Consider the following 15,560-nt stretch of genomic DNA (forward strand, 5'->3'; position numbering starts at 1 on the left):
CAGCTGAACTCTAACCACCTGTGCTCATATGGGGTGCCAGCCTTACAGGTAGTGGCTTAACCCACTGCAGAATATTACAATTAAAGTAGCAATCCATCTCAGATTTGTGTAACTAATTTTATTTTTTCTTTTTCTTTTCTTTTCTTTTCTTTTTTTTTTTTTTTGACAGGCAGAGTGGACAGTGAGAGAGAGAGACAGAGAGAAAGGTCTTCCTTTGCCGTTGGTTCACCCTCCAATGGCCGCCGCGGCCGGCGCGCTGCGGCCGGGGCACCGTGCTGATCCGATGGCAGGAGTCACGTACTTATCCTGGTCTCCCGTGGGGTGCAGGGCCCAAGCACCTGGGCCATCCTCCACTGCACTCCCTGGCCACAGCAGAGAGCTGGCCTGGAAGAGGGGCAACCGGGACAGAATCCGGTGCCCCGACCGGGACTAGAACCTGGTGTGCCGGCGCCGCAAGGCGGAGGATTAGCCTAGTGAGCCATGGCGCCGGCTAACTAATTTTCTTACATCTAGGTTTTTGGAAAAGTCATTGGGGGCAGGCATTTACCCTAGCAGTGAAGACACTTGGATCCCACTTGTGGCTTACCAGGGCTTTAGTTCCTGCCTCTAGCTTCTGACTCCAACTTCCTGCTAATGCAGACCCTGGGAAACAATGGTGATTGGTCTAGTAACTGGGTCTCTGCCACCCAGATGGGAGACCTGGATTGAGTTCTCAGCTTCCAGCTTCAGCGTGGTAAAACTCTGGCTTTTATGGGCATTTGGGGAGTGAACTAGTAGATGGAGGAGCACTCTCTCCCCCTTACTTTCTCCCTCTCAAATAAATAAATAAAATTTAAAAGTCTTTTGTTATAGGAAAGAAAAAGTTCTGATTTTGTTGTATTGCAAAGAAGATACAACAAGATCTCAAAGATTTTGTTATCTCAAAAGTTCTGATTTTGTTGTATTTTAGAGAAAGCTGTAAGACATTATGGAATGTTAAGAACATAAGTGTTTTAAGAAAAGGAGTATCCTCAGATTAAAATTTTTGTGTGTCTTGGATTATCAAGCTGTGTAAGCTGATCTAAACATTTAGTCTTTTTTTTTTTTGCTTGATGTAACTAGTAGCTTTTTGGTCATGTGGTTTAGAACAAAGGATTGATTTCACTGGGTTATTTTGATGCTATAATACTGTGTAGTATAGCTTGAGTATTATGATAGGTAGAATTTTGAAAATAACTGTTTTTAAGACATGGATTTGATACTGGCAATCCAATCATTCAACAGATAGTTCCTGTGTGCTAATTCAGTGCATAGTATAAACACATCTAGGGAATTGAAATTTGTTGTCTGATGGATGGGATTTAATGAGAACCCTGTGAAACTGAGGTTTTTTCTGGTTTGGTTACTGTCTCTGGAATGAAAGAGTCATAGCATCCAGATGGAATAAAGGAGGCAGAGATTTGTTAAAATTTGAGGTAAGGAAACTGAAATTTCCTTTATAGGAAAAGTATTGTTTTCAGTTTTTAGCATCTTATTAGAGACTGATTTTTGCAAAGCATGATTTATTGCTGATATTAATACAAAATACAGTGGGTTGGAAGCTATTTGTTATTCTAAAACTTTTCATTTCGTGTTTTAAATTCTTTATTGTTTTGCTCTTTTTGAGCATTTTGTGTTCAGATTTCTGGTATGGTGTACTCCAAAGTGGAGAATATAGTTTTATAAGGATTATCTGACAGGGCTATGGAAAAAGATGAAGACTATCATCTTTATTTTGGAGTTTGGACAGTATGTTCTTGCTTTGTAGAACTGTAGAATTTTTTGTAGAATGGAAACTTGCTTTGCAGGATGGGATTTTTTGCGTCTTAACCTCATTAATTATTTCTGTCTCATGTCTTTGTTCCTTGACTCTTTGCACTTTTCTGTTTTGATTTCCTTATTTGTGAAAGGAGAATAATTTTTATTTGCACTTAAATATAAATATGGATATATTTAGAACACCTAGCTGGATACATAGTGAAATGCTAATTAAATACTAGCTATTATAATTATTATTACCTCTTATTTTAAAACACTTTTGATTTCTAGCTTAAGGCATTGGCATGCTTTAAAATTAGTGTATATCATTTCTTAAACCTCAACCAATAGAGTTTTTTATATTCTGTGTTTTTTGATTGTCTGAATGAGGAGAAAGCTCTGGAGTTCTTAACAGTTTATCTCCTTCTCTGAGGGGTCTTATTTACATATTTGCTGTTTCTAGTCAGTAAAGAGGCAGTCTGCAAATGGGTTACTTGGATGTGTAGGAAGTCGAAGATTGCAGGGACTCTGTGGCTGCCAAGACATGTCTAAAACGCTCTATCCATGTGTTTTGCTAAAGGACGCCCACAGCTTTCAGTGGCATCTCACAGGGGTCCTCTAGTGTTACTACCTTGGTTGTCATGAACCTGCCAAAGTGTAGGTGACTAGTTATTTTACACTGAGTAAGCTGTATTACATTGCAATACAGATGAGTATGTATTTTGAATATATTAACATTTTCCCTCAAACAGAACAGTACCTTATTATAAAAAATTGCATTTTTAGGCTCCTCATTTCCTGTTAATAGTGTTCAGGTATATCAGATGTTGGATATTTTTATAAGAAAAAACAGTTAAATATGTTAAGCATTTTTGGTTTTAATAATTTTATGCCTTCTGTTAATTTAATTGTATAGGATTTTGAGAGGCCTCCGAGAGCCTTTTTGTCTGATGATTCAATTACACATATTTCGGTATGTTTTTGGAGATAGAGGAGATTGGTGCTGTATTTTACAGTGCTTTCCCCTTGGTTAAAATTAACATTTTATGAAACCTATTAATTAGTTTTTAGTTGAATATTCCTGTCTGAGAGAATGTGTTTATTTTTGAGAGTTGGGTGCTTTTCCACCTCTGCATATTTCTGAAATTCTAAATGATCTATTCTTTATTAAATATTTCATGGAGGGACTCTGTTATCTAATACCGCATCTCTGTGGAAATGCCTGTTGTTTTGCCTTTATTCCCACGATTCCTTGGAGTTCAGTGTAGTTTTTTTTATCTACTACTTAGTTTATCTACTATATAGTTTCTAGTTTTTTCAGTCTCTGGCATCCCAACTTTTATTGAAACTTAGATATTTATTTTGAACTGCAAGTTCTAAATAAAAGTTTTTATGCATTCAACAGTTATTTTTTTAAAAAGATTTATTTTATTTATCTGAAAGATGGAGTTAAAGAGAGAGTAGAGACAGAGACAGAGACAGAGAGGTCTTCATCCGCTGGCTCACTCCCCAAATGGCCCCAGTGACTGAAGCTGGGTCAATCCAAAGCCAGGAGCCAGGAGCTTCTTCCAAGTCTCCCATGCAGGTGCAGGGCCCCAAGGACTTGGGCCATCTTCCACTGCTTTCCCAAGCCATAGCAGAGAGCTGGATCAGAAATGGAGCAGCCAGGACTCAAACCAGCACCCATATGGGATGCCGGCACTGCAGATGGCAGCCTTACCTGCCACAGTGCCAACCCAACAGTTATTTTTGATGCAAGGCTCTGTGCTAGAATTAGAGGAGACTTTTGTCCAGTGGGGCAACTGGATGTGAAACAAACAATGCTATGATAACTGCTCTAATTGAGTTGTATATAGAGAGGAAAAAATGAGTGTCTGTTTTGCCTAAAGAAACCGGGAAAGGCTTCAAAAGTGGAGATGATACTTGAGCTCTTACTTGAAGTATATGAATAAGTATGCATGAATAAGCGGAAAGAAAGCAAAAGTAAAATTAATTTACTAGCCTGTAAGTATCCTGTTCTTCACTCTGCTTTCTACTGCCTGTCATTCTCTGCCCTATCTATCTAAAAACCATTAAATTAGATTCATAGCAGCAAAGCTCAGTTGTGGACTTTGTCATCTGGTTTAGGGATGAAGAAGTTTGAAATGGTGCAGTGGGAATGCAAAAGAAGCATCCTGTCCCTAGAAATAAAAGGGCTTTTTGGTGATGAGTTGGCTTTGGGGGAATTGGAAGAATGAGAAGTCTAGAATGGTTTCCAGGCTTTTTGGATTTGAGTATCTGGGTGGATGGTGAGAACATATGGAGTTAGGAAATACTGGAAGAAATGGATTAGATCTGAAATGAAAAGTGGCTTTTTGCTCGTAGTTTTTATTATCTTTATTTTTTTTTCAACAGTTCCTTAATACAACAAACTGATTTTTAAAAAGTATTTTTTCAAAATTTATATGTTTATTTGAAAGACAGTTTACAGAGAGGAAGCAACAAAGAGAGGGAGATAAAATCTTCCATCGCTGGCTCACTCCCCGAAGGGCCACAATGGCCAGGGCTGGGCCAGGCCAAAGCCAGGAGTCAGGAGTCTCCCACTATGGGTGCAGGGACCCAAGCACTTGGGCCATCTTTTGCTGCTTTCACAGGCACATTAGCTCGAAGCTGGTTTGGAAGTGGAGCAGCCGGGACACGAACCAGTGCCGATAGGGTGTGGCTGCATAACCCTCTATGTCACAATGCTGGTCCCAAAAATATTTATTTATTTATTTGAAAAGCAGAATTACAGAGAGAAGGGGAGAGAGAAGAAGAGAAAGAGAGAGAGAGAGAGAGAGAGAGAGAGATTGCTATCGATCTTCCATTGGTTGGTTCTTTTCCCAAATGGCTGCTGGCGCTGGACCAGGCTGAAGCTGGGAGCCAGAAACTCCATCTGGGTCTCCCATGTGAGTGGCAGGACTCCAAGTACTCAGGCCATCTTCCGCTGCTTTCCCTGCTGCATTAGCAGGGAACTGGATCAGAAGTGGAAAACAGCCAGGGCTCTAACTGAGGCTTGTATGCGGTGCCGGTGTCACAGGTGGCAGCATAACCTGTACTACGACACCCACTCCAACTAATTGATATTTGTTCTTCCTTTTTAATGGGCCCCTTTTAGGCTTGTAGTACTTAAAACACACACACACACACACACACACACACACACCTGCAGCCTTTGTGATAGAGGATATAGTCATAAACAGTAAGCCTAAGTAATCAATGTTGCCGGCTAGTGGACAGTAAGATCCTGGGAAAATTGGCAAATGGGATCACAAGTACCAGATTGAGCATGAGGTTTGCTATTTTAAATAGTGTAGTCAGGATGGGGCTTCATTGAGAACATAGGTTTTGAACAACTTAGAAAGAGGCAAAAAAATTAGCTGTGTGGACTGAGTAAATAACTGGGGGTTTTCAAGGCAGAGAAAGAGCAGTGATGCCAGATGCCCTAAGGTGAGAAGTGAGCCCGGTGTGTTCAGGGCGTAGCGAGGAGGCAGTGTGAGGGGAGTAGACGAGAAAGGCAGAAGGGCACAGAGAAATGGATTTTGTAATTTACTCTTAGTGAAAGGGAAGCTGGAGAATTTCGAGTGAAGTAGTCATAAGGTTTGATTTACATTTTAAGGGCTGTGTCTAGCTGGTCAATTGAGAAGAGATGATGGGAGGTGGCAAGGGTGGAAAGTAGGAGGTTGCTATGGGAGAGGTGACAGAAACTTGGACCAGAAGGGTAGCATTGACAGAGGTCTGGTCTATCAGACATCCAGCCTTTATCTTTAGTTGGCTTAACAGGCCATCTACTTGGACTCTGTTACCTGAAACTTGGAAGGTAGAAAATCACATTCATTTCTGCATTCCTAAATTCTTTATATACCCATATTTCAGACAGTGCTACATCATTCTTCTCTTCTGTTGGCCGTAATCTTAGCCTCTTTCTCCTATATCAGTTTGTTGTCTCTGGTTATTTCTGTAGTAGAAATTATACATATACCTTTCTAGATACCACTTAACCAAAGCATTCTTCTGGAAATGCCACCTGTCATCCCTACTGTCCTTAACCTCATCTACAATAGCTTCGAGCACAGAGCACAGAGGCACCTACTTTTCCCCTTGTTTTCACTGTTCTAGGGATTCATGAGTTTTATAGTCATAATTATCTTTACCCTTATTTCTTTAATTTATTTGGGAGGCAGAAAGAGACAGATCAGACACAGAAAGAGGCAGACATAGGACAGGAAGGACAGACAGGACAAGATAGATTGACAGGACAGACCCCAGTTGCTTGTTCATTCCCCAAATGCCTGCAACAGACAGGATTGGCCTGGGCCAGAAGCTGGGAGCTGGGAATCCAATTTAGGTCTCATAGATGGGTGGCAGGAATTCAATTACTTGAGCCATCACCATTGCATCCCAGAGGTCTGCATTAGTAGGAAGCTGGAGTCAGGAGCTGGAACTGGGTATTGAATCCAGGTACTCTGATAATTGATGTAAGCATTAAATGGCTAAGCTATCTGCCCCTCCTGCCTTTGTTGATCTAGTATTTTTTGATTCCTCTTCTAGGTTCACAGGGCGGGCAAGATTTTTTTTACACATTTTATCCCTTCATTAAGCCTCCTAGGTAGGGGACTATTGCTTATCTCCATATTGCTTAGCGTAGGATTGAGTGCATCTGTGGTATAGGATTGAGCAGTGTGGAAGGGTTGAATTGTTTATTTCCTCCTAAGAATTACAAATACCCTGAAGGGACTTTTTAGAATGGTTTCTAAATGAGATAGCTTGTTAGTGTCTTGGGATGAGTATTCTTCCTTCAGAATTACCATTGTTTTTCTTAAGATGCTTGAAGTTCGAAATTGAACATAAATTTCTTTGTTCCCCATTTTATTTTTGCTCATTAATATTTTGACACAGAGGAGTTTTTTTTTTTTTTTTTTTTTTTTTAATTTCTTTGCTAATCAGATTAGCTCAACAATGGTAAAGCTTGGTGAGCCACTCTACATATTACCTCAAGGTGAATTCCCAGTGAACATAGCAACTGAGATAATTGGTTGTGGACTGCCTTATCTTTCAAAATTGAATTGTGTCACATGTACCAGCATGCATAAGTCTTGGAAGTTGTCAGTTTGTATTTGAAGAAAAAAAAAAAAAAGAGAGAATAAAGCTATGGAAATGGAAATACCCCCTTGAACAGCTTTAGAATTTCTCTTCTGCCTTGTATGGTCTTATTCTGCAAGTGTAGCAAATTAAGCATAAATAAAAGTAGTGATTTTAAGTTGAAATTTTTTAGTGCTTTTTGGAAACATTTATTTGGTGCATGTCTCCCAATTTGTTGAGAATGATTTGCTAGGTATATGGTTTTGAGAGATTTGAATTAAGGTTTCTGCATATATATGAGGGCACCTGCTAACATTCCAAGTATAGTTACTTCTTTATTAAACTTTTCCTAAACATGGAAATCATTATGCAGTAGGCTCTTAAGAAATTTTGTTTGGCTTTATCTGTGATACCTGTAATTATTTTAATGCTGTGGTTCTCAAACTTTTTTGGTATATTGCTCCCTGTGTATATTATATATTAACATAAAAATGTATTTATGAAAAATATAGTCCATAAAATTGGTGGTAAGAGTGGCAGTTTGTAAATCTCATAGATGACTGACTTAGTAACAGACAAAGTGAATTTTCACCTCTACCTCTGCATTTAGTCTATAGCCATATGTTCTTTGGTTGAAGTATCTAAAGAAACTACCTCTTACAAATACATGATTGGAAAAGGGAAGACTAGTTAACTATGTAAGTGGTAGTCTCTTAACTTCCTTTTTTTAAGTTTTTAAAAATTATTTTTAAATTATTTATTCTTAATTTATTTGAAAGAGCTACAGATAGAGGGAGAGAGAGAGAGAGAAAGGCAGAGACAGAGAGAGAGGGGTATCTTCCATCTGCTGGCTGCAACAGCTGGGTCTGGGCCAGGCCTAAGCCCAGAAACGAGAACTCCATTCAGATTTCCCCCATGGGTAGCAGGGGCCCAAGCACTTGGATCATCTTTCACTGTTTTCCCAGGTGCATCAGCAGAGAGCTGAATCAGAAGTGGAGCAGTGGACTCACGCCTGGGGTGCAGGCATCTCAGGCAGTACCTTAATGTACCACAATGCCAGCTCCAATTTCACACATTCATATAGTTGTAATATAGAATCTGAAATCCTATCAGTGACTTTTTAATTATCCTCTAGTGCATCTTTTTTCTTGGTGGAGTGAATCTTTCACCCATGAATGATTTTGTAACATCATGCATCCATCATCTGGATACTGTTAGTCCCTAGCCTTATGCAGTTCTTTCAAATGTTGACACATTTCAACATATAGTATCAAAAAAGTCTTCACTCATTAACAGCACCACTGATTTCATCAGAAAGTCTGGAAGTATTGGGAAGCTGACAAGCTTATGAAGATGGGTACAGATTTTTCATACTTCTAATTTTCAGTTCAAATTTTTGATTTTATTGACAGCAGTACTGTAAGTTTTTTTTTGAAAGGATGGATTTTTTTTTCATTCATTTTAAAGATAATGTCTGAGATACCTGAGTATAATCATAGTTTTTCAGTCATTCTTCCAAGTAACAGTGATCTTCCATGAAGATCTGGCTCAGCTCCCAAACATGCACTTCTCTTTGAGACCATCATATTATATTGGTACCCAGTAGAAGCACTGTGTGTATACTTCCCCTTTGGGGTCACATATTATTAAAGGAGGTATGTTCAAGGGTTAAATTTTTATACAACAGAATTTTTACTGTTCAATAGAGAAGACTTTTTAAGCTGCAAATGTTTAATAGTGAAGAATGCAGTGAGTGATGTAGTTTGGAACCATTATTTTGATTTGTGGTGGCATGAGCAGTTTTACCCACCACTGCTTTTCACCCTCAGTGCAGATGTCAGCATAATGACCAAGGCAATTAAATATTTTAATGAAAATAGTTTTGACCTTGTAGAAACCTAGATGATCTCAGGACCCCCAGGGACCTGGAGACCATACGCTGAGATGTGCCTGAGGGTGCATGTTGTAAAAGAGTCCAAGTCTAATTTTAAGATACATGCTTTTGTGCTGAACCTTTTATTGGCATGGCCCAACAGAGACAACTCTTCCCTCCAGTGCTGCTTAAGTCAGCATTGTTCCTAGCAGAGAATTGCATGCCTGTTTCAGTGTTTCTTGTTGCTATTAAGAGTAAGGTACCGGGCTGGTGCTGTGGCACAGCGGGTAAAACCGCCTCATGCAGTGCCAGCATCCCATACGGGTGCAGGTTCAAGTCCCAGCTGCTCCGCTTCCAGTCTAGCTCTCTGCTATGGCCTGGGAAAGCAGTAGAAGATGGCCCAAATCCTTGGGCCCTTGCACCTGGGTGGGAGAACCGGAGGAAACTCCTGGCTCCTGGCTTAGGATCCGCTCAGCTCCGGCCATTATGGCCATCTGGGGAGTGAACCAGCAGATGGAAGACCTCTCTTTATCTGTGTTACTCTCTGCCTCTGCTTTTTTGTTACTCTGCCTTTCAAATAAATAAATAAATCTTAAAAAAAAAAAAAAAAGAGTAACGTACCCCTTTACTAGATTTGAACCAGTGGTAAAACTATTTCCTTTCAGTATTTATTGATTACAGTTCTGTTGGTATGTAATCTGCCTTTACTGTCTTATTTAGTTCTCCCAATAAACCCATGATGGAAGGACTTTCAAAACCTCCATAATGTAGATGAAAGAACAAAAGCTGTAAAAGATTGTGTCAGTTGCCCCCGACTATTTCACCATATTTAGGTTTAGCTGGTTAAAACAATCTCTTTTTAAAGTAGGTAACTGAAGTGTTGCTGGTTCTACCTGGGTAGATGCCCACTTCAGGTTGTTTCTTGTCTCACTGCTTTTCATTGGGCAGCCATCTCCAAGTCAAGTCGCATCTACCTTAGCAACCACACTGAGCTCTCTTTTGCATGCAAAAGCTTCTGCGGAGGAAGGAAGCTCTGTGTTTTGCTTACTCCTTTGAGTAACAGCCCTGCCATTGAACATTTGGAATCATAACCAGTTCCCGACAAAGCTTACACTCATGAGGAAGAACAAATTGAAATAAAAATATATGACTGTAGAGGTTGGTATATTTCCTGAGCTGCCACCAAGGTTTGTAGCTGACTGCAGAGGTTCAGTTTTAGGTTTACTGCCAGACTGCCTCAGCCACGTCTACTTTAAAGATTAAAGCTTGCAGCAGAAGTGTTCCTTTATTCAGTGGTTAGCAAGAGTAAAAGGAGGGTTTGTGTTCTACATTTTCAGGTATGCATACATATATACACAGTTGCTTTATACTGTAGTTTTAATCTTAGGATTGGGGTGAGGAATATTAAAGAAAAAATTGGAATTTAGGAAAATATTAAAGTTTGAGATTACATATTAAATTCATTAAAATTTCAGATTTACTCTTCAGTTTAATTTGTTTGTTTTTAAGATTTATGTACTTATTTGAAAGACAGTGTTACAGACAGCAGGAGAGACATAGAAAGATCATCCATCTGCTAGTTCACTCCCCAGATGGCTCCAATGGCCAGGGCTGGGCCAGGTCGAAGCCAAGAGCCAGGAGCAGTGGTCCAGGCACCTGGGCCATCTGCTGCTGCTCTCTCAGGTGCATTAGCATGGAGCTGGATCAGAAGTGAAAGCCAGGAACTCGAACCGGTGCCTATATGTGATGCTGACATTGCGGGCAGCAGTTTGACCCTCTGTGCCACAGCGCCGGCCTCTCTCCATTTTAATACAATTTGCTAAGCCTATAAGAAGTATAGCAAAACAGGGTAACTTGTGCCCAACAGCTGTTGTATCTCATACACATTGACATTCCTAACATTTTTTAAAGCTATAAAATATTTCAGATGCAGTTGACATTCCTGTTTTCATTTTTCTGGTCCCACCCCCACCTCTCTTTGCAGAGGTAATTATTGTTCTAGAGTTGGCCAGTACTGTTGTGATTTATTGTGACAAGCCTGCAATTGCCTACAATAGTATTTACACTGTAATTGGAAAAAACTAGCCAAGTTCTTTGGGGGTATCCTCCAATTTGTTAGTAATTATGGCAGTTCCATGACTGGATTGAATGGAGATTTTTCAGTGTAGGGGTTATAACTTAAAATTCAGTCCCATGCTTTATAGTGAAATACTGAATGATCAGTGGAGTAGAGGGATGAATGAAGATATTTAAAGTCTGTTACAGCCTTATCAGCCATGTATTTAGTTAGGAATGTAATCTCTTCTTCATCTGTATTGTCATAATTACACTGACAATGTTTTGAATATGAATTAGATAATATTTAGCGTATGCTTCAGAAAACTTGAGCCCTAATTTATGCAAGGAATATTGGCACATTAGTTTTTATTCATTTTTAGTCATTGCTATGAATTTTTAAATGTAACCTAGGCTTCCAGTTCAGTATTTGTGAATTACACTTAAAATTTATTGGAGTTTGGTTGTGGTTTCTGTTAAATAGGTAACTTTATTTGGGGCCTTTTTTTGGTATATCCTTGTTAAGATATTTATGACTAGATTCAGAAAACATCATCAAGGTTTTACTTTCGTTGAATGTTATACACATATTTGCCTACTTCTAAAATTCCATGATGCTTAGCTTTGATTGAGTGCTTGCTTTCTATTTGGTAAAATAATTAGGAGGAACATAGGAAGTTTTTATGTATTTGTTGGATCTAGAGAGAATAACAGGCTATCCAAACACATTTCTTTTTTTGCTTTTGATATTCTTTATCTTCTAGCTTACAAAGTTGATTCTTTGATTTGATCCCTATAAATTTAGAATGTAAGGAAGAAATTGGCTTGGCTTCTTTTAAACCAAACCCAGCATAGTAAAATCATTTACAAATCTGAATTACTTACTTGGGGTATTAAAACTAAATCATTGAAAGGATTTTCATACTAAAATTTTGGGGCCAGCACTGTGGTATAGTGGGCTAAAGTCCCTGCCTACCTCACCGGCATCCCATATGGGTCCCGATTCGAGTCCTGGCTGCTCCACTTCCTATCCAATTACTTGCTAATGTGCTTGGGAAAGCAACAGAGTATGGTCCAAATCCTTGGGCCCATGCACCCACGTGGGAGACCTGGAAAAAGCTCCTGGCTCCTGGCTTCAGTTCAGCTCAGCTCCTGCCATTGCAGCCATTTGGAGAGTGAACTAGCGGATCGAAGGCCTCTCTCTTTTAGTCTCTACCTCTCTTTCTAACTCTGTCTTTCAAATAAATAAAATGAAAATCTTTTTTTAAAAAAAGAAGTTTAGAACTTCTCACTTTTTAAAAAATACTTTAATTTTTAAAAATCTTTTTTGTCTTTCTGAAGTAGTATTATTGCTATTTTAAATTCCATCCAAGTGTTTTTGCACACAGGAGTGATGCCTTCACTGTTTTTTTGAGTATAAGTTTCTTCTTATATTAAAATTTGAAATGGAGAAAATTCCAGGCAGCTGATTTTTCTCTTTCTGCAAAATAGCCTTATATTATAGACACAGAAGACAGGTTATTTGGTTGTATTTTTTTAAAATTTACTTTATTTATTTGAAAGGCAGAATTACATAGGAGAAAGACAAAGAAAGAGATCTTGCACCTGCTGGCTCACTCCCCAGATGGCTGCAACAGCCAGGGCTGCCCCAGGTCTAAGCCAGGAGCCAGGAACTTCCTCCAGGTCGTCCATGGGGATGTAGGAACCCAATTGGGCCAGCCTCCATTGCTTTCCTATGCACATTAACAGGGAGCTGGATTGGAAGTGGAGCAGCCGGGACTAAAAACTGGCACCCAAATGGGATGCCAGTGCTGCAGGCAGCGGCTTTACCTGCTACCCCACCACACCAGCCCACATTTAAGTTTGATACATCTCTTGAAAGTTGTTAGTTTGTGCATCTTTAGTGCAACATGATTTGTTAAATAAACATTTTTAAAGTTTTGAAATGAAGCCTCATTCTTACATGTTCCTACCAGCTGTTAGAAGCTGTGGTCTGGCCAGAGATGAAACACCATTAGGGAGCCAGCGTGCTCTGGAAGACTGCTGTTTTGAAAGGAAATTCAGCTGAAGTCTGTGTGGTTGATTTCTTTTTAAAAGAACTCTATGCCTGTCAATCCACAGATCTTTGCTTATACAGACTGTATCATTAGCTATTCCGAAAGAAGGGAGAGAAAACATTACAGACACATACTGTTTGCACTTTTTTTTTCACTTCCCTGCAAAAGAGCTCTTTCTTTTTCTCTTCTTTCTTTCTTTCTTTCTTTTTCTTTTTTTTTTTTTTCTTTTTTCTAGAATTTTTTTGTGGTTGGAAGTTGTGGCCTTCTTTGCCCAGAGAAAAATTATGCACCACCCTGGGTTGTTTACAGCTTTGGTTTCTTTGATTAAATTATGCAGAATTTGATGACTGATGATTTGACATATTTTTTCCCCTTACTTAGTGTTTGTGTACCATTGGCAGTTTCTTGAGAGGAACACCTATACTGTTCAGTAAAGAAAAAAAAAAGTTTAGAGTAGTTCTCAACACTTTCTGCTGCTTCTAGGTGAAGATTAGTTTCTCGCATCTGCAAATTAGGGTCAGACACCCGTGGATTAGGTGCAGTAGTATAGATGCCACAGATGCTGTCAGTAACTGCTCAAAGTCCCTCAAACCTGGCCATTTCTGTGCATGTTGGAAAACTTCTAAACTCAGCACTTATCTGTCTCTGTCTTGGCTTTTTCTACTGTCAGCTCTTTTGCCCACCTAGTTGGGGGGTGGGGTTGTTAATCCAGAAACACCAGGGTATTAATGCTGCCTTTGGGAGTGGCGTTCTACTAGGGAGTCCGAGTACAGTCAACTCCTGTAACCTTTAGGTGAGGTGACTCTGAGGCATCCGTCCGCCCTCCAGTCTTCTGGAGTTTTGCAGCTGGAATAATTAACTGTTTTCCACGGTGGTACCCAGCTGGCACCAGTTTTCTGGACTCATGCCTTTGTTGGCCGCTTTCTTTCTCTCTCCCTCTCCCAAAGTTTCCTGAGCCTCACCTTACAAATAAACTTGAACAAATAAACCTGAACTTGAATTCCTTGCCTCAGAGTTAACCTCTGGAGGAGTATAAATGGAGAAGAGAGAGTAAACTGTAATTCTACCTTTCTGCTACTCAAAAAAAAGATGCTGCCTTGAGGGGGATAGCCCATCCACACATAAGCACACTGTTTTTCAAAATAGCCGACCAGGGTTGGGCATTTGGTGTAGTACTTAGACACTGCTTGGGAGCATTTGAGTCCTGGCTCCTCTCCCAACTCTAGCTTCCTGCTAATGTTCAAATAAATGAAAAAATGTAAAAAATTCTTATTAGGAAATACTAACCTTGTTAAATAAACCAGGGAGTTCTGGGTTAATGTTTATTTAGAGAGAGAGTATGTGAAAGTGTGAGAGTTTCCATCTGCTGGTTCATTCACCCAAATGCCACACTAGTCAGGGTTGAGCCATGCTGAATCCAGGAGCCAGGGACTTCATCCTGGCTTCCCGCTTAGGTGGAAGGGGCCTAACCCCTTGAGAACTCATCTGCTGCCTCCTAGGATGCAGTAGCAGGGAGCTAGAGGGGAAGCAGAGGAACCAGGACTCGAACCAGCGCTCATAAGAGAAAAGGATGCCCAAGTTGCAGTTTAAACACGGTACCATAATGTCTGCCTCTCCAACACTTATTTTCCTTTTTTAAAAAATAGATAGTAGTTATCTTTTTGAGACACACAGTCTGGGCAAGTTATTATTATATAGGTTCCAATTTTTCTCCCACTTAAAATCTTTTTAATATTTTTTCTCTGACAAGACTTTGAAGCAGGTTAAGGCTTTTATGGAAAGTGAATGTCAGTTGAATCAGTGAAGCAGGTAATTTATTTGAATTCCTTTTCATGAGTTTTATACTCTTGAAATCATTTCCAATATATGACATTTCTTTCAGCTAATGAGGTATTCTGTACACAAAATATTTTACTCCTTGCGACTGTCTTTCTGAGCGAATTATATTCTAATGGAAAGGTGCTGTGGCTTTGAAGTAGTTACTTCAGAAAGCTGCAGAACTCAGTTCGAGACATGCAGAGAATCTGCATTCCTGAAAGACTAAAGGCTGGTGTTAGAGAAAAGTTGAGCAGAGATTACTGAGGGTGCCGCTTTGAGAGCAGAGCTGTGGTTCCTGGAAGAACTGGAGAGCTACAGAAGCACACGATTAGCCCCAGTGTATAGAGGGCATATGGTGATGGGAGTGCAGTAGGCAGTGGCTGTGTGGTTAATCAGACTGAACAAGTCATGGAGATAGTAGAGGAATGCGATGGTGGGCAGTCAGAATGGTAACAAGCGGTTGTCTGGGCAAGCCCCACGAACAGCAGTAAGAGGGGCAATATTGTTTGCAGTGACATAGTCATGGAAAAATGGATGTCTCAGGCTATATCACAGCCTCCAATTCAAAATTCTGAATTTTTTAAATGTTTGAGTTTACTGAGTTGCTTTAGGGTTTTTAATACATTTGAAGGCACAGATCCCCTAAAAGAGAAGGCTGCAGGTCAAAGAACGCATGGTGTGTTCACAAAAACACTAATGTGAGTGTGCACAGTCCCTTATGAAGTATAGTGTTAAGTCATTTGGTAAGGGTCCATGATTTTTTTTTAAAAGATTTATTTTATTCATTTGAAAGACAGTTAAAGAGAGAGGTAGAGACAGAGAGAAAGGTCTTGTGGAGCAGCCAGATCTCGAACTGGCACCCACATGGGATGCCTGTGTTG

The 15,560-nt window shown here is 39.7% G+C and overlaps 1 protein-coding gene across 1 annotated transcript in view; it reads left to right on the top strand.

Moving 5' to 3' along the window:
• The window catches only part of GTF2F2 (general transcription factor IIF subunit 2), a 133,487-nt gene that overhangs the window by 27,111 nt on the left and 90,816 nt on the right, over positions 1–15,560 (top strand). The window lies entirely within an intron of this gene.

The sequence above is a fragment of the Oryctolagus cuniculus genome, chromosome 9 (genome assembly GCF_964237555.1).
Source record: "Oryctolagus cuniculus chromosome 9, mOryCun1.1, whole genome shotgun sequence".
Classification (NCBI taxonomy): domain Eukaryota; kingdom Metazoa; phylum Chordata; class Mammalia; order Lagomorpha; family Leporidae; genus Oryctolagus; species Oryctolagus cuniculus.